This window comes from Zonotrichia albicollis, chromosome 14, assembly GCF_047830755.1.
Source record: "Zonotrichia albicollis isolate bZonAlb1 chromosome 14, bZonAlb1.hap1, whole genome shotgun sequence".
Taxonomy (NCBI): Eukaryota; Metazoa; Chordata; class Aves; order Passeriformes; family Passerellidae; genus Zonotrichia; species Zonotrichia albicollis.
The window spans coordinates 10,133,925-10,156,429 of record NC_133832.1 but is presented as its reverse complement, the minus strand read 5'-3'; the positions used below and the strand labels follow the sequence as shown (position 1 = coordinate 10,156,429).

Below are 22,505 nucleotides of genomic sequence, written 5' to 3'. Positions count from 1 at the left end.
TTTTAAAAACAACAAATTGTTGTAATAACAGTAAATTGTATTTGTGACTACACCAAAGATGGATCAACCCAAAGTTCATGCCACAGCAAAGATTTCATCTCTACTGAAAAAAGTAGTAAGATGCTCCTCTACAATGGACTGCAATGTGCTTTTATAAACTATTTTATATCTTCCAAAATTATGTTCGTCATTCAAGAGCTGCATTGACTTCAAATCCTCAGGATGCTCCAAGAGCACATTAGCTTTATTACTTTAGATTAGCTTTTCAGATGGTACTCACAGTGCATTTGAGTTAACAACTTAGCAACCCACATATTGAAACACATCATTTCATGAATCCCCAGACTTACAGGATTGTGTTCTCCTGTACACTGACAAGGCTCCAGTGAAGTTATTGCATCTTTAACAATTTGTGCCAAAATATAAGGATTATTGTGAATTTATGACCCCATCAAAGTCAATGATAATTTCCACTGGTTTCAACAGAAGCAAGTTTTTGCCACTAAATTTTAGAACTCCTCACTTCTTCTCTGCAATATCTTATTTTTGTATAACCAGAGGATGAGCTAATCCAGCTAATTTCACACACCCAGATGATGCAATAAGCTCTATATATGCATTTAAGGGAATGAAGGAGGTTGCCTTAGGACAATGCAGGAACAGCAGCATCCCAGCCATACTCAGGAGATCTTTTCCCCTCTCTCTGTAAATAGAGTGAGCTGAGGAGACTTGGGAGAGTAGAGGAAGGGGAACATAAGAAAGAGTGTATACAGATAAAAATTCTGATGGGATGATGACTCAAAATAAGTGGTCCAGCCTCTGCTAGCAAAGCTGAAGGCAGAAATGCACAAAAATTGAAAGTTTAGAGATGCAGATTAGGCATGCAGGAGTTCCTGTAACCACCCTGCCAGCAGGGCTGGTGCAGGGTCCTGGGCTGGGCTGCAGGAGGAACATCCTTGCATTTCCCAGGAGAAAGAGCAACATTCAGCAACATTTATTTATTTACCCAAAAGCACAACATCACCTCATTCCATTACTTAACTGCACTTAATACTAGAAAGTTTTCTGAGGTGTAATCTAAGTATCTCTGACTGCAGGCATACATAAAGACTCAGTCTATTATGTCTTTTCACAGTCCAGTGAGCATAAAAGAGTATTTTTCTCTTTGTAGAATCTTTCTATATATTCAAAGATGCTGAAAACCCTCAGTTTCCTTTTCCGTAAAGTAGACTACACTAGTTCTTCCAGTATTTACCATCTCGTAAGCAGGAAAACAACCTCAGCAAAGAAAACCTCTTGTCATTCTCCCTGGTTAAGGTGTGTTACTCGTGTTAGAAAACTGTGACAATGATGCCTGGAGAGGCTGACCTGCAACAGAGACCAGACAGAGTTAAGAGAATAAAGTAGGTATTTATTAAAGGTAGCATGGAAGATGGAATGAACAAATTCTCTGTGTTAAACACAGTTCTTAGACTGTCCCAGAGTTACCTGTGGCATTTAAGGTAATGTTAACTTGTGTTTAGTTTATGATGGAAAACCTGCAGGCTCAACTAATAATGAGTAGCTAATTATTCCTTATTTAAATACTGCACTTTGGGATTTTATTCATCCAAAGTGTACATTTGCATGAATATTTGCATAAGTGTAAGACCTGACCTTATTGAGTGCCAAAGTTCCCAAAATTATCAAGAATTTCGATTATTTTCTGCAAAGCCACTGCAGTCCCTTCTGGATCTCACAACCTACAAAATCTATAAAATAAACTCAATTCCAGCAGCCAATGATGAAAATACAGAAGAGAACAAGACTAACAATCAGAGCTGACCTAATTTATGTCTCTGACATGACTTGCTTATTGACATCCATGACTTATTTCAGTGCAGTTTCCAACCAGCTGAGGACACACACTAGAATTATTTTGACTGTAAAACACTCCCTTTCTGTTTCAGGAATGGTGTGCTGCTTACCTCCCATATCCATCTGACAACTGAGGGCATTAATTTATCGCTGCAAACAACCTTGTACTTATTAAAGTTTGCCTCTCCCCTCCTGCACTCTCTTTATGCAAATTCAGCCTGGCTGAGTATCAGATCCTCCTGTCTTGAGGTCATCTTTAGATTATTTCTTTCAAAAAGATTTCACACTTACAGCACAAAACACAGTGATTCTGACTCTCTACCAGGCATTTCCACATGATCCTTTAATAGGACTTGCAAAAGCAGCCCAGCCTGACTTGGTTTCAGGGGATCTCCTGCCTCTCAGATGGAGACACAAGTAATTGCCCATCCACTTCTATCAAAACCTCCACCGCAGCCACTTGCAATCTCCATCACAGGAACCCCAAGCCGTTTGACAGGAGCAGCTGGGCTGTGCCTGGCTGCAGAAAGCAGAGCCACATGCAAAGCGCAGCCCCCAGGGAGCTCCCACTGAGCTGAAGATCACAAAGGAAAGAGCTCAGGACAAAGATGAGGGCTTAACATTGCTGCAGATTTTTGGAGTATTTCCTGGCAACAGCCACTGGTGCGCTCCAGAAATATTACACAGTCTTGGAGGGAAAATCACCTCTGTGTCGGGAGGTTTTACAGCAAAATCTGTGGGAAGGGAAGGAGAAATCGCTCACCTCACCCCATTCCTCCCTCCACATGGCAAAAACTTAGATGAGGAACGAGCCTGAAAAGAGCAGCACAGAGCAGGGAGTGGGTTTTTCACTCTCTAAAGTCCTTTTCTCTCTGTACTGTCAGTTCCAGCAGCAGAACCACTGTGCACCATCTCAGCTATTCCCAATTCATTGATTTAGGCTGCAGTCATTGTCTCAGGTATTCTCCATCTTTTCCCATATTTATTGACAGAGAATGACAAGGAGCTTCCAGAGAGCACATCCTGCCCTATTCCCCAACACAGTTCAGTGTCATATTTACCCTTTGAGTCCACTTCTTTTGAATTGTCCTGCGATGGTCTGAAACCTCAAAATGCTCTGAACAGACTTTGATGAAGATGAAAACTGTAATCTCAAACCAAATTATTTCCTTTAAAAATATTATTTCTTTAATATTCAGTCTCTCCTGATGAACTTTTGCCACTGAGGAATCTTTGTGCTTAGCAGTGGTACCACACACTACACTGTTGTGGTGGCAGCCTTGCTGGCATCAGAAAATTACCTCTAAATTTTTTCTCTATATCTCTGGAAATATGCATTTCTGTTTCATAGCTCTTCTTTTCTATTTGAACAATCTATCCTGATTGTCCAGAGACTTCAAATCACATTCTTTCCTTGCATCTTTAATTCTCAGTAGACAGAAGTCATCATTGCTGCATAGATTTTAGTAGTTTTATTTTCTACAGTTTCCTCCATACAAGACAAGAATAGAGAGAGAGTTTCACTGATCCAGAATGGAATCCTGGGTTCCTAAAACCTGTAGTCAAAAACCAGTCAAAATTACATCGTAAAATATGCTGAAGAAACTTCATTAAAGAACCAAGATGCATTCTTCCAAAGCCCTTTTCCCTCAGAACACAGGTCTGACCCAGGGCACTCTGTCCTCTCCCTGAACCCTCCCTGTGCATCACACCCACTCCTGAGAGCTGCTCCCTCTCTCCCACTCGTGGCTCTATCTGGCAGGTGAGGAATGAGGCAGCCCCTACCAGCCCAGCCTGTTCCAGCAGGTGCTGCTTTACTACAGCCATCTGTGCTCTGTGCTCAGCCAGCCTCTCCTACACTCATGTACTCACATGGCTCTTGTTTTGGGCTGACAGCCTCAGAAATCAGCTGGAACTGTGCACATGGAGCACAGGCACAGCTCCAGGTGCTCCTGGTGGTCACTCGTGCCCCAGCCTGGCCAGAGACTGCCCTGAAAGCTGCACACAGATCCCTGCAGCCTCCCCGCCTGCTGAATGGGAGCTCACTGCAGTTCAGCATGCAGAGAGCCTGAGGCCACCCTGGTGTGCAGCAGAGGGAAAACAGGAGCTGGAAGCTGCACACATTAAATAGTGGGAGCTTTATAACAGTGTTGGATTACAAACTATAGCAAGCAGGGCAGAAAAAAGCACTGAGACAGAAGAGGAGACTAGCAGAGAATATTAAAGGAAGAGAAAATCAATTCTTCGTAGGCAGCTTGCCTGAACTAATCAGCATTTTCCTCTTAATTTGTATTAATTTTGCAAAAATCTATTTTTTCCCCACCTGATACAAATTACTAAAGTATAAGCAGCTTGGGTTCTACTACATGGACTGATAAATAGTTGCTTTGCTCTTCAGCAGTCTGCACTCTGAGAATGCTTGAAGTGTGTGATGGTGTTCACAGGGGTCCGAGGATGAGGGAAGAGACAAGGATCTGACTCCATGTTTCAGAAGGCTTGATTTATTTTTTTATGATATATATTATATTGAAACTATACTAAAAGAATAGAAGAAAGGATTTCATCAGAAGGTTAGCTAAGAATAGAAAAAGAAGAAATGAATAACAAAGGCTCATGTGTCAGACAGAGAGCCCAAGCCAGCTGACTGTGATTGGCCATTAGTTAGAAACAACCACATGAGACCAATCACAGATGCACCTGTTGCATTCCACAGCAGCAGATAACCATTGTTTACATTTTGTTCCTGAGGCCTCTCAGCTTTTCAGGAGGAAAAATCCTAAGGAAAGGATTTTTCATAAAAGATGTCTGTGACAGAAGTGTCCCAGCCTTGAGACTGCCCCACAGTGACCAGTGCCTCACCTGCAGAGGTGTCACAGGGCTGGTCAGAGCAGGACAGCAAGGGGCTCTGCCCAGAGCCCTGTCTGAGCTCTGCCTTGCTGTGCTGAGATACTCATGAGTGCTGATAGAGCATTTCCAAAACTGGAAGGGACCCAAGAGGCTCCTAAGGGCCAGAAGGAGAGCTAGAGAAAGGTCTGAGGAAATCTTCCCTTCAAAAACCCTCTGTGAGGTCCAGTAGGGACAGAGGCAACTGCTGACTACACCTACAAGGTGGACACTGGTCAAATTTTCCCAAAATCTCCATGTTCCTTTTTTGCAAGGAAGAAAAGTTCCCACTCTACAGGTAGGTACTCCTAAAGCTTTTTTCTAGGAGTAATTTTAGCCCTGCTGAAGTCTGGCTGGTCTGATTCATCTTCTCACAGATGTATTGATGTGTTGCTGTCCCAACCACATAGAGCCAAAATAATAATTTTGTGCCTTTGGCCCAGGTGTGTAATGGGGTGTGAGGTGAGGCTTGCCCAGCCAGCTCAGTGCTGGCAAACCCCAGTGTGAAACACAATCCTGCCCTTCCCAGAGGGCTCTTCCCAGCTCCAGGCCCTGGGATTTTCAACACCATCAGCCAGGCTGCATGGCAGGATCTCCAGTGGCTGAGCATAAGCAGGTCAGGATCTGATTCTCATGATCTGTCAGATGAAAGCGGCTGAAATCTTGAGAAATTTCAGATTTCACTTCTCTATCTTCTCATTTGTTTTCTCCAGGTCTTTGTGATTCCAAGAACATCTAATTGATAGGCAAATATTCAACAGCAAAATCTTTTCATAAAGCTTTTCTACCTAATTCTTCCATAACCTTACAGTAAAGACAAAGGTAATAAAATAAACTACTTTTTTCTCTCTCCCACTGAGTTGCTAGGTTTCTTCCCTCATTAACACCGTATACTATACCCTTGATTTGCAGCCTCACTAAACTTGGAGAATTGTTTTCTGTAATACAATTATAAAGTTTGTTTTAAAGATGAAACACAGGCATTTAAGCTGTCAAAAGCAAAGTTCAAGCTGGAAGCTTTCTGTATTTCTGCCATTAAAGATAACAGACCTGCTCCTGCGGGGTTTTTTTCACTCAAGGAAATCTCTCAAGTTTGCATGGGAATTTTGAGTAAGCAAGGATTCATGGTGAAATTGCCTTCAAAGCCCTGCTATCCTGTCCAAGGGCACAATAAATTGCTCTCACACTGGGAATCTAACAAAGATAAAGGGAAAGGAATCCTCCCCTCAGTCTGGCACCCCAGTGCTGTTAATGAGTGGTAAGGATTGCAGAAGCAGCCAAAGCACCTCCATACCCTCTGAAGGAGGTTGTGTCAGTGGGAGCAAAGCTGAAACAGAATTAAACACTGTCAAAAGCCCCATTTTTTATGTACACAGCTGAATATTAACCTAGTGTCAGGTCAGCCAATTAATTTGCAGCTCACTCTCTCCAGAGAGACCTCAATGACAACAATGCTGATGACCATGAAGGATTAGAGGGCACATCCAGCATAACATAGACTTGATTCCAGTCAGTTCTTGCAAAATTCTTCATTTTTAGACTTTTTCACCTCTGAACACACTTTGGGGTCACCAATCAATTCAGAACTTCTAATGCAGATGTCATTTTTCATGGTGCAAGCTCTGCCAGCTGCACTGTTATTTATCTTAATTTTAAAAGTGAACACAACCCATGTTTATCCAGCTAAGGGATTTCCTTAGCTGAACATCTCTCCCATTCCCACACACCCTGCAGGCATCACCTTTTCTTGGTATGCTCCAGGGTAAGCCCCCACTCATTTAAAAGTAGTGAACAATCTACGCAATCAATCTGCAATCCAAAATTGGTGAATTTGAAACTGGACCTTAAATTTCTAGAGCTCATCATCTCAGTTGTGAACTGATTCAGCGGATTCAGCACTGAAATTTTGCTGTCCACTTTCAGCTCTCCAAGTGAACTTTTGTCATCAGATGATGCAGTCAACAAATATCCTGTTTATTATGGAGTCAATCACTGCAAACACCATTTATCCCCCTTCTCTTCTGTCTCTATATGTTATCTTACAGGGTGACATTTTACTATTAAAAACAGGCCATGGAATGAAAAAGAAACTAAGAGAAGGAAGCATCAATATAAACAATCTGTAGGGCAAATGGAGACAGAGAAAGAAAGAAGTTATGAAAACATGCTAAAAGCCTGTTTTATAAAGAGAGCATACAAATATTACACTATAATACACCTGAAGATAACCAAATTTAATATCTTCCCCCTGTTGTGTTGCTGAGGAGACAAACACCCTTGAGCTTCAGAGTTCATGTAAGCTTAGTCACAGACACCAACCCAAGTATTACTTAAAAAAATAATAAAAAAAGAAAGAAAGAGGAAGCACAGCAGAAACATCAGAAAAAGAGGCAATATATGGCACTTAGTATAAGTGGAATTCAAAGTTACAGTCATGGCAGATCTGCCATCAGGTTCTGTGGGAACACGATGAAAGGGCTGTCCAGCTAGAGAATTTAAATATATCTGAGAAACAGGGCAGGTAGCAATGATGAAGCACTGGTTTTGTTCCACATTAAATTTGACAACGGATAGTATTCAGAATGAGGGAACAGCTCAATTTAACCAGGACCAAAGGGAATCACTCCAGAAATGTCAAGACATATGTCAATCTATAGGTCATGAACCAGATACCACCAGAGAAATACTCCAGTTTCTACAAGGTCTGGATGCATTTCTAGACACAAATGCTGTCCACATTGCTGATGTGAAGACCTATGCTAAAGCTCCTATTACTGTTTCCATCAACTAATAATCTATATTTTACAATAGTCTTTTGAAAATTTCATGGACTAAAGCATCTCCTGCTGCTTTGACAATGCTTGGCAGACTTTAACTCCTCGTTCCTGCTGTCTCCTGAATCTTACCCAGCCCATTTCCCACCCACCAAGTGTTTCTGCATCTTTCTGTACACTCCCCATCTCTTGTCTCTAATCTGTTGTTCCCTTCTGTCCCTGCTGCCTTCTCTTCTCACCTTCCCCTCTGTCTCCACAATACCAATCATCACCATTCCCACTCTTTTTTCAGCCTCCCTTCCACAGCACCTTCTTACAACAGATACGGCAAGTCTAATTTTGTTTTCAGAAAAGAATTGGAATAATGAGCAAAGCACTCTAATCCTTTGTGGATCTAGCTAAACTAGAAAAGCATCCCAAAATTTCCAACTTCTCTTCCTAAAAGTCTTGAGAAGAAAACCTTGCCACTAGAGAGGGAAATGAGCAAGAAATCTAGTGTCCTTTACTGTGTTTGCTGGTTTCCCAACACCTTTGAATTACACAGACTGGATACATTTCAAGAAAATGACACAGTCTTATTAATGCAAGTAGTGTATGGTCAGTGCAAAACAAGTAAAAGTGAATTAGTATTTAAAATATAGTAGCAGTTATACACATTTAGAGAATTGGTTCTTGCAATCATGAATGAAATACAGCAGCCATGTGCTTTACTCCAGCAAGAACACTCAAGCAAAAGCCATTGTATGATACTACCAGGAGAGGCTTCTAATGATTATTAAAGCACTGAGGAAACCCAGAGCTTAAAGCAGAGGTGATCCATCAGAGCCCTGCTGCCTCTGAAACCGCAGCAACACCTACTGACTCCCTTCCCATTTCCAGTTTCCAAATCCACACAAAACTCAATCCAAAAAATACCGCTGGACCAAGGGAGTATAACAAGAACATTTCCACCTGTGTGGATGCAGTGAAAAAAGACCAGGATAAAAAAAAAATATCAGTTTTACATTGCAAACTTTCCCTTTGCATTACCTGCATGGAAGGCCAGTCTTGGTATCTGGATGAGAATTTTATACACACAGCAGCACCAGTACAGCAACACAGAAAATTAAAAAGTCTGTGACACCAACTCCTATAACATTAGGGACATAATTAGGATTGAGATGCATACAAGGCACCTTAAGGACAAAATTCTTTGCCGACAAAAGGAATTACTTTTCCATTAAGAACATGTACTCAAAGATAAGAGTAAGCAATTCAAATTAAAGTATCTGCCATACCATCATGAGAGCAGCCTTGACTTTGCAAACAGCTCCTTTCCATTTTGGTTGGCCGGGCAAGAGGAGCCTAAGCTGTCCCAGGTCCCTTGGCAGGAACATCTCATACATTTTGAGACAGTGCAGGTGATCAGGGAATGAAGCAAAAGCAATGTCCTGCCATCCTCATTACACTGAAGCCCAAATGAATCCAGACAACCAGACCTGGTTTGCTTTGCTCCCTGAGAACACTCACCCCCACATAAAACAGATTGTACAATTTCCCAAACACATCTCAAAATTTATCCTTATTCTAATCTGAATAATCAGAAAAATATCACCTTTGTGCACCACAAAGGTAGCCAAGGAAGAAATCAAAGTTGTCTTTTTTCTTTTCCAATTAAAGTCTACATAAGAAAAAGAAAACAACGTCGAAGAATAATCTTTGAGTTTTCCCCTCCTTCCAAATATTGTTTTCCACTTTTAAATCACTGTGTGCCATCTGGATGAGCACCTTATCACTAGCCAACAGGGGGAATTCAGTGTTTGTATTTATATTTGCATTTATATGGCATTCTCCCACACTGTATCTCAAAGCACTGACAGAGCAATGAATCACAGCCCTGGTGAGTGGTGACGCATCGCGGCGCAAACGGCGCAGCTGGAAATGCTCTGGCTGCTAATTAATCTTGGCTGCTGGGAGCTCAGAGAGAGGAGAGCCTGGCCTGACAGGCTTGGCTGTGCCTTACAGCTTGGAGGAGAGCTCAGAGAGACAGCACTTAAAAAAAAATTGCTTTGGGAATGCCTGACATAGCATTTTATTGAGGGGAGGGGACCAGCATAGCGCTCTCAAATACAGTGTGTGTTGTAGCTGCTTGATTAAAATACTAAAATAATTTCTTCTCTTTCTTGAAAACATAAACAGACTACATCTGAGATATTTGGGAACCTAGAAGATCTATTCATTTATTATGAGGGAATTCAGAAAAATCACTAAGAATATTCAGGAGAAAAAAGTCTCAAAAAAACCCCAACACCAAAACTATTCAGTTTTTGAAGGATGTCCAAAAAAAAAAGTAAATTTCAGTCTGCTCAAAGTCTGGCTCAGGCTTTTTGCAAAACCTGGATACAGTTTGGAAAAGCCATCCCTTTTTAATTTGCAGTTCAAAGGTACAGACAGTGCAGATTTGAGACTGCGGTTAGGAACAGTAAGACCTGTCCTGCCATAGGGATCAACCCAGTGATTCTGTAGCTAATAATGCAGCCACTGCAGATGTGCACATCAGCCTGCTTCCCACAGAAACTGAGACACTTCCAGGGTCACTGAAGCCACCCTGTGCTGCCAGCAGGGAGGAATTGCTGTACTGATGAGAAAGTGAGGATTCCTGCAGGACAGCCCCTTTGATGTGATGGAAAGGAATGGGAATGTCTCCAAACAGCCTCTCTCTGTACCTCATGCAAAAGATTGTCACATCAGAGCCCCAAATAATTCATGTTTCTTGTTTCTCATCAGCCCTCTCATTCGGTCCCCCTCACACCAGCAAACTCAGTAGTAGTGCTGATGCTGCAGACTGCTCTGATTAATTGCTCTCATTACAAGCTCGTTTTTTAAATTTCCCTTCATTTTAATGCAGAACTTTTCTCTGGAACCTGACTTGTAATAAGCAAAAAGCAGTAATAAGTATGAAAACAGCTCCCAGTGGCTGGCAAGGAGTGACGGCTTCAGCAAAGGGAGAAAAATGAGAAGGCAGCCCCTGAGAAGAGTGGAGCTAATGATGAGCAATCACAGGCCAGGTGACCTGCAGACACACAGAACAGGGGCTGGCACTCGGGAGAGGAGCAGCAAGAAGCAGAGAGGCCATGGGAAGTGCCCTACAACACCTGGATAAAAGCCACAGCCCCTGCCCTGCCCTGTGTGCTGCTGGAGAGCCAGAGCAATGAGAGGGGCTTCACTCCAAGAGACAGGAGAGGCAGGTTTCTTTATTAAAATGGCACATTTCCAGCAGGGATCTTCTTTGAGATAAGTGAAAAGTAGATAAAATTGCAAGCAGTTCTCAGAGGTGAATCAGAGGACTTGTTGTGGACTTACTATAAGTAAGGAAAAATAGCAAATATCACTCTCTTTTCACTTTAACACTGACAAACATTCCCTTTGAAACAGAATGAATGTGAATGTAAACTTGAGAAATGAGGGGGACAGATATTTTTTTTCTAAATGGATGAAATGTTTAAGTTACTGAAGTTACAGCACTCCCAGGTTGTTATTCAAATGCACTGCCAGTAAAAGGGTGCATGATGATTGTTCTTTATGGACTAGTTGCCATAAGTTCAATACTCAAAAAAGAAGTATTCTTCTACATCAGACTTGAATGCTGAGACTTCTATCAGAACAATTCAGCTGTTCCGTGGTGGAAATGATAATTTAACTTACCTTGCCACAGCTGACTCTGGAGTCATCCTGATTCTGTGTGTTCAAAGTTTCAGTGTCACAAATCAAAGGTTTTTAACAACCACTCTTTACTATGGAAAAGAGAGAATAAAGTCTGTCTACTTTATTGAATAATATACTGTTTGTTGCTGAACGCTACTTGCAGTTGGAATAATACTAACAGGATGAGAACTGTAAATGCAAGGTACTGCTGTAAATCTCCAAATACAAGGAGGCTGATCAGGAAGAAGTTTCCATTTCCTCCAAACAACATTTCCACCTCATCACTGGCAAACACAATTCAAAGCAGCCATCGTGGGCTATAGGCATAATACAGCTCCACCAGCTATGAAAATGAAATTAGAAAAAAAAAAGATGCAAAAAAGATGCATCTAGTAATCCTTATATCTGGTGTTCTTCCTGTTGTAACAACAACAAAAAAAAGATAGTTTGCAACACAAGCCACGTGTAAAGTTATGCTAATTTAAAACACAGAAGCACCTAATACAAGGTAATTTTGCAGTTATTAAGTACTTACTGAACTCTAACTTCAAAACCAAATTTTTGCATTGCATAAAGGATGGAGTATTCCTGTATTTACTGAAATGGATAATTAGCTGAATGCTCAGTAAATAGCAAGCTTGCCCTTGACTTTTCTTGCCACTATTTGCCTGCTTACCAGCCATTTGTGGATGCTTGACTAATAACCAGTTCAGCTCTGTGTGCACTCCTTGACAGCTCAGGTTGCCTGACATTTCTCAGTTGTTCTGCACTGATGTATGCTGCTGAAAAACAAACAGATGTACCAATTTTAGTTCTTTGGGATCATTTCCCAGTCCTTATTTTTACCAATTAAAATTATTTCTTTAAGATTTACAGCCCAGAAATCCCATGTTCCCTGACATCTCAAGCTGTGGTTTGATTCAGAGAGAGACAGGCAATTCCTCCAGAAAGCCCAGTCTGACACAATCAAAGACATCTTGTCAAAGTCCAGCTAATCACAACCCTGTACTTAATCACTTCAGCTTTCTCAGATAACTGCAGACAGCATTACGTTTGAGGATTCTTGAAAAGCTCAATAGAACCCAGTATTCAAATAACCTAGATCACAGCTTGCTCATCAACTTGACGCTGCTTTCTACAAATACGTCACTATTCATTAAGAATGGTGTCATAATTTGATGTACAAAGTTTCTGAAAACTTGCTTACAGTCTGCAACTTGCCTAGATAGGGATCAATGTCCTGGGGCCATGAGAAATGCCTCTGGGTTTCTGATGTTAATTTTTTGCACATGTAATTTTAAAATAGCATTCCTCACCTCTTTAACTGTTATACATCCATGCATAAGATCAATAAATGCATCTCTGCTTTTGAGAAGGTTCTCAATTTGTGAAGCTTCTTGATGAACCAGCTAAAATTATGGACCTAATTATTTATTTTGTTGAGACAGTATCTAAGGGTTAAGTATTGTCCATTGTTGCAGCTGTTTTCAGAACAGGAGGCAGACTGAACTCTGAGCTAAACAAAGCTTAGACTACTCTCACACTTTCTTCTACAAATATCACTCCATCCAGGCTTCCATTGTGCCACTTCATTCAAAGTCACCTTGGCCCTAATGTTATATTATAGCCGCAGTGGAAATTATTGCTCCTTTTCCCTGCTTTTCAGAGTTATGAATGAGTGGGAGACATTTCCCATTAAAAATTTAAACCAGGCAGAATGTCACGACTGTGAGATGAAAGCAAGGTTGCTCAGACAGTGCTGGAGCAGAGGACAGAGATCTCCTGGCAGGGAGGCCATGCCCCATGGAGAGGGGTAAGCAGTGCCATCCACAGCATCCTTTATTTACCAGGCACAGGGACATTCCTAACAGGGAGTAAATGGGGCCCTGCAGCCCCAGCAGGAGCTCCCCTGAGCCCTGAGTGCTCTGCAGCTCCAGAGGCTGTGTTGTCACAGACATCTTTTATGGAAAATCCTTTCTTTAGCATTTTTCCTCCTGAGAAGCTGAGAGGCCTCAGGAACAAAATGTAAACAATGATTATCTGCTGCTGTGGAATGCAACAGGTGCATCTGTGATTGGTCTCACATGGTTGTTTCTAATTAATGGCCAATCACAGTCAGCTGGCTCCGACTCTCTGTCCAAGACAGATGCTTTTGTTATCATTCTTTCTGATTCTATTCTTAGCTAGCCTTCTGATGAAATCCTTTCTTCTATTCTTTTAGTATAGTTTCAATATAATATATATCATAAAACAATAAATCAGCCTTCTGAAACATGGAGTCAGATGCTCATCTCTTCCCTCATGCTCAGACCCCTGTGAACACAGTGTCACACACTGTGTCAGTGCCATCCCCACAGCTCAGCACTCCCAGGGTGTGCCCAGGGCTAACAGCCGCTTCCAGCCCCAGCTCCCCCGTTTCCCCTTTGTATTTGGGAATTTGTACTCCCTTTCAGTTTTTGGGAATACTGAAATCCCCATGGGACACATGAAATGAGAGTGGGCTTTGCTGGCTTTAGTTATTAGTAGCACTTTTACTCCTGCTTTCCAGGAGTCCTGCTAACCAAACAGCAAAATACATGATAGGAAATCACCTAGATGCTCTCATTAAAACCTTCCTATGATTTTAACATTATTTAATGGAGAAAATAATTTTTAAAAATCCAGCTATTTTCAGTTTATTCTAACCTTCAAAGCTTGCTTACCTTCAAAGAGAATTTCCACTTCTCCTGAGGATTATTTTTTAAATCAAGTATTCTTTAATAATATTAAATCAGTCCATTTGCAAAGAAAATAATTAAAGTCACACTAGGTGTAAGAAGAGGAGGATGACTGATCTGACCTTTTAATTAAATGATGAACACTAGTCAGCAACAACACAGTGAAATGACAAAGGAATGCTGACCTTTTTATGTCTTCACTAAGAACAGAAACAAAGCACTATCTGCATTTAAATCTTTTCAAACTGTAAGTTATAGAACCACTCCCCTCAGAAATAATTCACAATTACAGCCTTCCAAGTTCAGTATATATATATATGAAACACATATTCTGCTCAGTACATGGAAAAAATACCTATTCTCAAAAGTGACCAAGAGGAAAAAGGTCAGCCTGTCATATTTTACTGGTATTTGTCTTAAAGTCTGCAAAATCCGTTCCTCTGAAATGGATGGACTCTGCTTCAGTGACTTTGTCACAGCCATTATAAAAGTTACCAAAGTGTTAAGATATAAACTGGACTTCAGTGAAGCCACGAATACTCAACACTAAAAGTGAAAGACAGTGCAGGGCTCTCCGGCTTAGCTATAACCCCTCTCCTACAAAAACAAAGTTAGAAATAAAAAAAGGGGAGGGGGCATGTCTGCACATAAAATGAGAGCTGGTTAAAACAATGAAAGTAATTTTTCTTTTTTAAAGACGTCTCTAACTTCCTATATTTTGAATTATGAACTTCAAATTGAATTAATACCAGCTTGAACAATAGGTTAAGGTCTTCATGTTATCTGAACAAAAAGAATTTACAAGTTGTGAGTATTTACGGCCTGAATGAAGCAGAGATAAAAGAAAATTGAAACAGAGGTGGATTTTTTTCTTTTCCCCTGGCTTTGTGGGTTATTCCTTAAATAAACTATATAGGCTTCAGGCACACAATGACACACTGTGTCTGTGGTAGCTGTACAGCAAATAGCTCTGAAATGTATATTACCAAATATATAGTCTGCTTCTGCAATTTGCTTGTAAACCAAGTAGGAGGCAAAGTATATCACATGGTGAGCTGCATTTTTATTCAGATCCTCTGATCCAGTTGTATTCCTCCCAAGCAGCACATCTAATCTACTAACCAGAATTTTGTTTGCCACTTTCCATGACTGAATGAGGCTGAGACTGTAAGTCCTGGCAGTATTTGTGTACACACACACACTGTTCTTACAGAAACCTAAACTGCACTTTTATTGTCTTTGCTAACACCTGGCCCTTCAGCCAAGATCAAGGGCAGTTCAGTACCTGAGACAAGAGGCTTTGCTCTGCATTAACAGGGAAGGGAACTCAATGATGTTGAAATTTTCCATCACCTCTCATTAATAACCAAGTCATTAAAATGCATGGCCTTGCTATGGATCACCTGGAGCCCCTTTAGCCCATTATCTTGTCCCAGCTTTTAGCTGTACATTGTTCAGGCTCCTGTGATTATTTTGATCACCTATTTTCCATTCTTTATCACATGGCAGTGATACATATCTGCCTTCCCAAGGTTGAATGCCAGTAACACAACTACAGGAAGTGTGCACATCTGTATTTTTATAACACTTCATGGCTACATTTCATGGTTTGTTTCCTTATCTGTGACACAGAAGTAACTTATGCTTCATCAGAATAATTTCATATACAGGAAAAAAGATTTCATTTTTATTTCATTTAAACCACATCCTTTGAAGGCAGCAGACACACACATGTGTGTCTTCACAAAATCCATCTGAACACAAGAGTGAAATGAGCTGTACAGATGTTCCATATAAAGAGAAATCAGCAAAAGCTCCACTCAAAGAGCTCTGCCACATCTGACTTTCACTCTTATTTCCACTGCCACCTTCCATTGATAAAGCATGTTCAACTAGCACAGCAGCCAATTAATTTATATTTTGTATTTTCATAGTTATTCCCTTCTAGGACAAAACAAGGTGAAAAATCTAAACAGTGTAGCTAAAAATGCAAAAACCCTGAGGGATTCTCTGAAGTCAGACACTGCAGCATCAGACACATAATAAAAGTGCTCTGTTTAAGTGAGCTCACATGCAGACATTTTGTTTCTCAACTGTTTAACTGTCAGGACAGCTAAAAACAAAACAGGCTATCTTCCTTTGCTATCTTAAGATTATTTCCAATATGCTGCTTTGAGGATTTGACCAGGATGACAACTTCTTGCCAGTGCTGATAAGTTATTGCCTTTTGTGGATTTTTTTTTGACCTCTACAACAATTATGCATGAAGGGAAAAAAAACCCCAAAAACAAAAACAAAAACTTCGCTCTTTATTTCTAACTTATCAGGGTTTTTATCTAACCCTGAAGTGAAATAAATTCTATGTACTTTCCCACATTTGTTTCTCATCTTTGCAAATCCCAGTGGCTCCAGAGTCTCAAATGTGAGATAATCTGTAGATCAATGAGGGCGGATGTAAAACTCTTGCTAAGCCGTGTTTTCCCAGCTGGGGGTAAATTCACTTGCCTGTATGTAAAATTTCCTAATTAGAAATGTCAAGTCTCTGTTAAAAGCTTCCAGAAATTGATGCTGAGCTCTACAGAAAGTTAACTATTCCATAGCTGTGTTTTATCTGACTCATCAGGAGAAGCCTTCCCACATTATTCATAATTAGGGCTATGTTAGCAAAAGAATTTCAGGATTTTGCCGGGTGAGGGTTGCTGCCTATCAGCCACAACAACCCTGGGATTGTGTCCCAGGATGGGCAGAGCACTGGCACTGGTCACTGCCCAGGCTCTGGGCATCCAGGGAGGGCAGTTCCTGCATTCCCAGACTCTCCACAGCCCAAACCCAGTCTGAACACAGCAATTCGGAGAACCTTTGGTTACCAGCCCACTGATAATCAAATGGGAGCAGGGTATTGAAAGGGAGATACCTGGACAGGTTATGGTGAGCAGAGTGTGGTCATGGGAGTTGGTATGTTAATGGAATGTTAATGGAATTATTCTGTATTAGGTCACATTTCTGGTTCTTGTTCGCAGGTGGTTCTGTCTCACATAAGGTCCTGTCCTGAGTTCATGATTGGAGCCCTGCCGTTGGACCACCCCTATGTACTGCTACATTCACCACACCCCTTCATCTTTAGATCTTGCCCCTCAGATTGTGTGGTTTCTGCATTTGTTATTTTGCTATTAAGGTTCTGTATTTTTCAGGGAACCCCATCATTCCCATCCCTCTGTTTTCCCACTCTCTCCCAGCTGGTCCAGGCTCAGGGCCACAGTGAGCTGGACTGCAACAACGAGGGGATCCTGAACATTTGGCCTAAATGTAACAAAATTCTCTGAAACTGGGACAGATCCAGCCTCTCCAATAAATATTCAGGGCAAAAGAAAGCTCAGAACACAGCCACAGATGGCCCCTGCCCCACCCTACTGCCAGCCTCCCTTCTCACACCCAAGAAACCCAGCAAGAAGCCTTATTTCTACCTGATTATCTAAAGAGATAATTCATGATATTCATGACATTTACCCTAACAAATATTGCCAGAAGCCACCTGCACCTTTTTTTTGTACATCTGAGCTTGCTCATATAATGTCAGCAATTGTCCTCCCTACTTAGGCTGATAGCTGTGAAATAACCTGTGTTTCACTCCTACTTGCAGAGTTCCTGTTATTGCCATGATTAGGTGCTGAATAAGTACAGGGCTTCAGTGCCATTCTCTCCTTATGAGCAATCAAGCAGTTCTACTGCATTCTTCATACAATGACTGGAGAGCTTAAACTTGTGATCATACTTTCTCTCCCCATAAGAAATAAAAATTATGGAGGAGAGGAAAAGAAGTTAAATCAGCATGGGTTTTTTCACACTTTAAATGAAATAACTGGCTAAAATACAATGTCTCTACCACATTGTGAAATAGCTTTCAAATAATGAGAAGACATGAAAGTGGATGCCACAAATAAGTGAAGTGTCTCCCAGGAAGACAGCAGTTTCATTACAGGAAGAAAAAATAAACACATATTGGAAAGGCAAGTACATTTGGACTGTAAACAGGGGTCTGAAGGATTTGATTCCATTTGATTCCAGTGCTCATACATAACAAATATCCTTTTTTTCCTGTTTTTGTTCAACTTGTACAAAATGGCTACTTAGGGGGTCTCAAAGACAAGCAAAAGAAAAATTGAAGAAGAAACTAAAATGAGTTATATCATCTGTGAAGCTTCCATTTAAGAAAAAGCCAGTAAAACCTGGGTGACCTGCCCTTAAAAGAACAAAAGTTAGGTGGCCCTAAGTGACAGTAATTAAGATTAAGGGAGACTCTTCTTCTCGCATCATTCTAAAAGGAGATCATGGTTACAGCAGAAAAATAAAGTGTAATCATTCTTTCCCAGAGTGAACATGTGGCACTCACAGAGCAGGGGCCAGGCACTCCTGGGAAAGGCAGCAGGGACATCAATGCTCCCCACAGCAGCTCTGGTGCAGGAGGAGCAGGTATTTGTATTTTTATAGTTACAGTTATATAGTTATAGTTATTTCGCTGGTGGCTCTGGGTGGCAGGGGGTCACCACAGGAGCTGCAAGAGGGAATCCCCAAAGAATTCTGTATAACAACCTCTGAAGCACCAGTGTCAGATGTCTGCCAAAGCTGCATATTGATGGTGTTATTGTTTGTGCCATTTCTGGGGATTAGATTACTGCATGTCTGAGGTTTTTTCCTTTAAATAGGAGCTTCCCCCAGTCCCCAACCCCAAATAAATGAGAATAGAAAATGCTCCGTGCTGAGAAGCAAAGAGCTGATGAGTTCAGGAAATGATCCAATAGTTTGCTAGGGATAAAATACAGCAGAACAAGACAGAACAGCATTTTCCATCCTTTCCTTTGCAGGGGCTGGCGTGCCAGCACCACCTGTGTGCTGCCCAGCTCATGGCCCAGCACAGCCCCTGCCTGGAGCAGCATGGGCAGGGAGCTCAGCAGATGCTCAGCCTTCCTGGGCACCTGGAGTTCAAAGCACTCCTCATCTGCAGCAGAATGGAATCAGCAGGATGTGCAGCAGGGCTGCAAACAATACATTGTGCTGGCCAGGGCTGAAAGAGCCACCAGGGCTCCCCTGCTGCAGAGGGGATGGTGGATCTAAACATTGCCAACAAAAAACTAATAAAAAAATAACTCTTGCCGTCTCAAACAAAAGTTCACTCCCATTCTTTCCAATTCCTGTTAAACTAAAGCATGACCTACTGAGGTGAGCCATTGTGACAAACAAGAGAAAATGCTACATTGTCAAAAAGTAGTTCTGAAACCCCAGATAAATTTGCAATTTGGGAAACTTATTCTCATTTCTCACAGGCTGCACTTTTCATAGATTTTAATTATATATCTATCATTCTCATAATCACTAGTACAATTATATGGAGTTAGGAGATGCTGAAAGTGGTTCTTTGTTATTTGAAGTTAAAAGCAGGAAAAATAAGTTTTTTAAACAAGTCAAGTTCTTGTATTGACAGCAACCCCTTGGTCCTTTAGACCATGGGAAGCTCTGACCAACTCAGCTGTGCCCAAGTTGTGTCTGTACAAATCAGGATTTGGGATGGCATTTTGCTATTGCAGAATTGATCCTACACAGGGAACTCTTCCCCCAAAACAGACACCCCCACAATTTACAGAATTGCAGGTACACACTGCAGTTACTTTCCATCACTAAAATATTGATGGTTATGTGAACAAAATATGGAAAAAATAGGAGATAACTCTGACCACAATCATCTTTGTTAAACACTGCTAAATTGAGAAGAGTAGGTGCACATGTGATCTTGAGCTCTGCTAAAATGACTCATTTAGACTGGATTTAATAATAAACAGAAAACAAATTTTTGGATAGGGATATGCCTACTCATCTCATCTTGCACATGACAGACTGGATGAAAAATAAACCTCAGTTTGCAGTGTACAGCCACATTTGCTGTACATTTCCACTGTTTTTGTACACACATCCTTTACTTGTCCTAAATCCATCCTTTACTTGTTCTAAATCCAATTTCCTCTGGAAGAAAAACACACTAGCAACTTTACACAGAAGTATAATGTGAGTATTTTCATTAAAGGCTTTAAATAAAGGGTATTAATGAATACAGCCTGCCCTTCTACTACCACAGACAGAGAATTCTTTGCAAAGGGGCACCACAGGCCCTTTAAACTGCACAGGGAATTTTACACTATAACACAAAAAAAGAAAAGCTAGTCAATCTGGCAGTATGAAAATGGCACAGTTCCTTTGATTTTGACATAATTGTTGTGCTATTAAATAGAATAACAGCCCTAAGTTAAATAATGGAGGTCATTTGAAGGATCTTCATATTTTGCTTTTCTTCTGGGAAAAAAATAAAAATTTTGAAGCCTTGTAACTGACTATTCATAGAAACTGAAAATCACCCTTATAGCCACAAGGGAGTCAAAACATCCAGGGTCATTACTTCATTAACTTTGATTTGTTTCCAGCTAATGGAACTTAAAAGTTTTTGACTACTTACCATGATATCCTATACCAGCCATTCACACTCAAAATCAGCCTGCCACCAGGCAGAGTTGTGCCATTTCCCTTCTTCCCTTCCTACCCACAGAACTCAGAGATTGTTTTTTCCTCTTTCAACAGAACTGCAGAGATTCAGTCTGGTGACCCAAAACCTAAGTAAGCCTAATAAGAAAATTAAAGTTTTCCAGGACAATGACCAAGTCACTCTAAAATATTAATTCCTCCAACGGGAAGCTTATTCCAACACAAGACATTGAGTTTGATTCAGCACTGAAGAAACCCAGAGCAACATCTCTCTCCAATCTGAAATCCCACCTGCTTCAGGGAATTACCATCACCACACATTATTTATTGCATTGAAAAGCTTCAGTTAATAAATGGCCCAGAGCTGCTGCTGTGGCAGCTCTCAGAGCAGGGACCACTCACACAGACAGACCTACAGACATTCTGACTGGCAGATAAGATTATCCTCTTATTCTGAAAATGAAAAAAAATCCTAATATTATATATAATACAATATATTATATCTATTATATAATTATAGATAATTATAATTATCTATAATTATAGATAATATAATATTATCCTAATAAACAGAGGCTAACAAATAGGAAAATACTGTAGATTATCAAGTGTGAGGCATTAATGTGAAGGTTATTATATCTTCAACCCAGTAAGAATATTATTTTTGGAAATAATACACTTACTGCATTCAATCCATGCTGGGAAAAATGAGCTCTCATGGTCCAGAGACATTTCTTTGTGTCCTTAAACCATCTGAGCTTTGGGGATACACAGAGAAGACTTGAGCTCAATCCTGAATATTATTTAGGTCAACTGTACAAGTCTAATATTGTTCCTGAAAAGAGAAAATAACAAATGCTTTTCTTAATGCAGTCTCTGGGTTTTTATTTTTAGTTCCTTTCCTAAGGGAACATGATTAAGAAGATATTAATCCAATAAATTTTCAAAGGAAAAATGCAGCTAATTATTTACCATGGATTTCATAATATTTCTTTTGATATAATGTATTAGAAAAGAAATATTACCCACATTTATGCTTTAACCAGAGTTCAGTCACTCATGCTTCCCCTAAATAAATTCATATTCTGGCTGTAGCTTTCTATATTCTTACCTTTGTCTGGCACTGTGCTGTGGAGCAAATAGATTGAGAGATGCAGTAATACACATAACCTTTAGCTTAGCTTTTATCGCAAGGAAAATAGTTTCTGTTGCTATGGTTGTTTGGTCAATCTGTCACCCCATATCAGCATTGTTAGTATTCACACCTGATAAGAAGATATCTTCAAAAAAGAACGGGGGGGAAGTAAAGCAAAATGCTGTGTAGAAGGCAGCCCAATTCTCATCTAATCTCTTTAAAAAAATCTGCTGTGCTAATGCTATCCTGTGTGCCTATCACTGAAATCATATGAGACTTCAAATAAGAGTAAAGATAAGTAGAAAATAATGAAAAATAGAAATCTGTGCAGTTTTTCTGATTACAGTGATGTTTAGATTTTTATTTGTAAACCACCCATAAGGTATTTTCAAGGTCAGGAAAATTTTTTAAAAGTTTAAAAAAACCAGGGATGATTTTCAAGTACATCTAAGCTGCATTATATCTCTGAACTATTGCTCTACAACCTGAAACCAATCCCATATGAGACTATTATTTCTCAGCATCTTGTTAGTCCTACTTTGCACATGACCTTGTGAACTACTAATCTTCCTAAATAACTACACTCAGCCCTAAAGGCACACCAACAACTTTTGCAATTAGTCTTGAAAATTTAAATTAAATTTAGTTTCAGACACAGCTGCACAAGGCAGGTGTTTCAAAGTATTCCTGCAACGTAGACTTTTAAAAAGTTCAACAGTCTAAAGAGTGAAATATGTGAGCCTAAACAAAATTAAACAGCCACTAAAACAGCTCTGAGCTCAGACACAAGCATGAGGTATTTTTTTATTCCCAGATTTCCTAGTAGTGGAGGGCCAGAGGGGATTATGTAAGGCTCCCATTAAGCACAAACACATTTCAGACCACTAATACATACTGACAAGATGCTTTGTGCTGCTCTTTCCTCCC

General features: G+C 40.4%; 1 long non-coding RNA gene across 1 annotated transcript; it reads right to left on the bottom strand.

Moving 5' to 3' along the window:
• Window positions 1-11,198: 11,198 nt before the first annotated feature.
• On the bottom strand, window positions 11,199-21,273 carry LOC141730839 (uncharacterized). Its single transcript, XR_012582552.1, has 3 exons — window positions 21,127-21,273; window positions 11,875-11,980; window positions 11,199-11,287 (listed from the first exon to the last, which is right to left on the bottom strand). It is a non-coding gene; the product is annotated as an uncharacterized LOC141730839 (long non-coding RNA).
• Between the last annotated feature and the right edge of the window lie 1,232 nt (window positions 21,274-22,505).